The following is a 3,217-nucleotide window of genomic DNA, read 5'->3' as shown; positions in this document are numbered from 1 at the left end:
CATTTATTTTATTCCACATTCTCCTGTGTGGCTGGTTACTTGTACACAGGTATCTTGTGTCCAACTTGTCACATCTTCCAGGCAAATCCCCATGACTCTATAAGACTACTTTCTCCCCCCTGGTATCCTACCTTCTATTTCCTGGCTAAGCCATAGGCCATAGACTTTTTCATTGACAAATAACACGTCCATACAACACACAAGATATTCTCTCTACACTCAATAGGCTACAGTAATTCAAATAGATCCATCCTACCAACATACCTAGTAAATAACATTACCTGAAAGTACCTGAAGATTAATAGTATTAGTAAAATACTTGTAATATTAGATAAATAAATAAAATACTAATGATCAGAGCAATGAATTCTGTTAATTACCTAAACTTAGTAAACAAAATCATTACTAAATAGACATCAATAAAAAAGATTGAAATAATTGTAAACATGTTAGCATGTGGGTTATTTAAATTATATGCAAAGTGATGTTAAAAAGAAGACTAACAACCAAAAATCTGCAAACCCCAACCGTTGGATTGTTGGTCACATGTCTTCTCTGCCACAGGGTAAAGTAGCTGGGGAGGTGGAACATGGGAAGTATGACTGTGCTTATCCCATGCTGTTGCAGAGGCGAGTGTTAGGCTACAGGGAAGACCTGAGGCACCACTCCGAGGGTGGGAAAGTAGAGTAGTCTGATTCATGGGAAAACCACAGATGGTTCAGTGTTCCCTGGACCTTCACGGAGGCCAGGATCATGGTATTCTCAGGCTCTTGGACATCCAGGAGCCAGTGGGAGTCATAGAAGAGTTGAGAACTGTTGATATTGCAGAACAGCTAAAATTCAGAATAAACAGTTACTATTTAATAAATGAGATATTTTAATCTCTTTTTTTCTATTTTCTTTCATCCATTGCCTCCATTACTCAATGAGTTCAGGAAGGCAGAACCTTGTGTAAAACCAAGTGGCAACATGTTTTGGTTGACCAACACAATGCCAATGTGACAAATCTGCTCACACAATCTTAGAAAATTGACAAGCAACAAATATATCTGGTTTGGCAGAGTTGCATATCTTGATGATTATGAAGTGTTAATATCATATTCAAGGATATTGGGAAAGGGATCTCAAATAGCTACAAGCAATACTCATTTACAATATAGTTGTCTTAGTTATGGTTTTACTGCTGTGAACAAACAAGATGACCAAGGTAACTCTTATAAGGACATTTAATTGGGGCTAGCTTACAGATTCAGAGGTTTAATTCATTATCATCAAGGCAGGAACATGACAGCATGCAAGCAGGCATTGTACAGGAGGAGCTGAGAGGTTTACATCTTCATCTGAAAGCTGCTACTAAAATACTGGCTTCCAGGCAGCTAAGACTAGGGTGTTAAAGCTCACTCCCACAATGGCACACCTCCTCAAACAAGGCCAAACCTACTCCAAGAAGGCCAAATCTCCAAATAGTGCCAATCCCTGGGCCAAGCATTTGCAAATACTAACAATAGCAAAAGACTTGAACATTAAGATGATCGAGGCAATGAGAAATTTTGAATTCTGATCCAGTGGGTAATACAAAATGACAAGAATATTTAAGTCTCCTGGGTAAGTAGTACAAATATAAGATTTTTGTCAAATTAGCATTAATTTATCTTGGTTCTCAGGAGCAATAAAATAAAAATGTACACAATGGCAGAACAACTACAGCAGAGCAAGTGTCAGGATTCAACTGCACAGCTGAAAACACAGATTCTGAAGGAAACAGAGTAATAGGAGCTAAAATTGGCACATTTTTGAACTCCACCCATTTACTGCCTGTGCCTACCACTGGAGCAAATCATCAGCTTGTCTGCTCCTCTGAAGACCCCACAGTCTGAAGGCCTCTCATGGGATCTGCTAAACAACATGCATGTAAGGGGACTTCTGGAACAGCCATAGCAACTGGGAACCCAAAGGAATCCAGCACACTGGAGACCCATTCCTACCTTATCCTCACTTGAATTCCACTGCCTTTCTGGTCAGCAATTTCCACCAGGGCAGATTATGGGGAATTGCAGGCTGGTTTCTAGTTGACCTGAGGTCTGAACCCTGAAGTCATTATTCACCTTTGTGACATGGTAGGTGTTCCCTTATGCTCCTGGAACACTGGCCCCTGCCTAAGATACCACCCCTCTCATCCCCCACAAGAGAAGCATGGTCAGTAGTCATGTAGGCAATGGCCCAAGCTTCCAACCTTCAGGCTAAACTCCTCCCCAGTTACCTAGCAACAGTAAAGACCATAAAAAGGGCTGTCCTGCCCCACCTTGCTCTCTTACTGCTTACTCTCTTACTTGTTTCTCTCTTACCTCGCACTCTAACCCTCTCTCCCTTCTCTTTGTCTTTTCTCCTCTCTCCTTTCTCTTTGTCCTCCCCTCTCCTCTCCTCTCCTCTCCTTTCCTCTCCTCTCCTCTCCCTCTTACTCTTTCTCTCTAGCCCCCCCTCTCTTTCTCCCTCTCCCTTCTCTCTTTCCCTCTGCATTTCTATAATAAAGCTCTTAAACAATAGTCTCTGCTCATCAAGATCTGCTGCATACACACTGGTCATTGTTGGGAACCTCTTCCTTCATCCCTCTCTCCTATAACTCTGGGGGCTTTAGCAAAGTAGCTCCAGGGTCCCCTGGTAGGGCTGCCCCTGACCACCCCCTGAAGAGTGGGATAGAGATGAGTAGAAGTAGTAGCAGCCCTCCCACGACTGACTGACCAGAGAATAGGGAAAACTCTGGTGGGGTATGGGTCTTTTCCCCTCCCCCCTTTCCCCTGGGTCCCCGTTTTTTAGTTTCTGACAGCAGAACTTGTGTGTTCTTCTGTGGACCCCAAACTTTGAAGGTCTTCCAGGAGATCCACTGTAGCAAAATCAAGAGAATACCAGAGTACAGTCCACTCTGAAGACCCCACAGTCCACAGGCCTCTCAGAAGTTCTCCTACAGCCAGGGCCCCAGGTCTCCCAGCATATCTACAGCAACACAGGGACAAAGGAGGCAGGCTCCAGACAGAGACACCCAAACCAACTCACACCAGAGATAACCAGATGGCAAGAGGCATGCATAAGACCATATGTAAGAAATGTCAATATACTTTGACATCATCAGAACACAATTCTCTCACCACAGTAAGTCCCGGGTACACCAACACACTTGAAAACCAAAATGCTAACCTAAAACCCTATCTCATGAACATAA

The 3,217-nt window shown here is 43.0% G+C and overlaps 1 long non-coding RNA gene across 1 annotated transcript; it reads right to left on the bottom strand.

Annotated features, from left to right (window-relative positions):
- Positions 1 to 449: 449 nt before the first annotated feature.
- Positions 450 to 2,069, bottom strand: Gm41930. The gene is made up of 2 exons (XR_878437.1): positions 1,986 to 2,069; positions 450 to 833 (listed from the first exon to the last, which is right to left on the bottom strand). It is a non-coding gene; the product is annotated as a predicted gene, 41930 (long non-coding RNA).
- Between the last annotated feature and the right edge of the window lie 1,148 nt (positions 2,070 to 3,217).

This window comes from Mus musculus, chromosome 1 (genome assembly GCF_000001635.26).
Source record: "Mus musculus strain C57BL/6J chromosome 1, GRCm38.p6 C57BL/6J".
Taxonomy (NCBI): Eukaryota; Metazoa; Chordata; class Mammalia; order Rodentia; family Muridae; genus Mus; species Mus musculus.
This window is presented reverse-complemented; position numbering and strand designations above follow the sequence as displayed.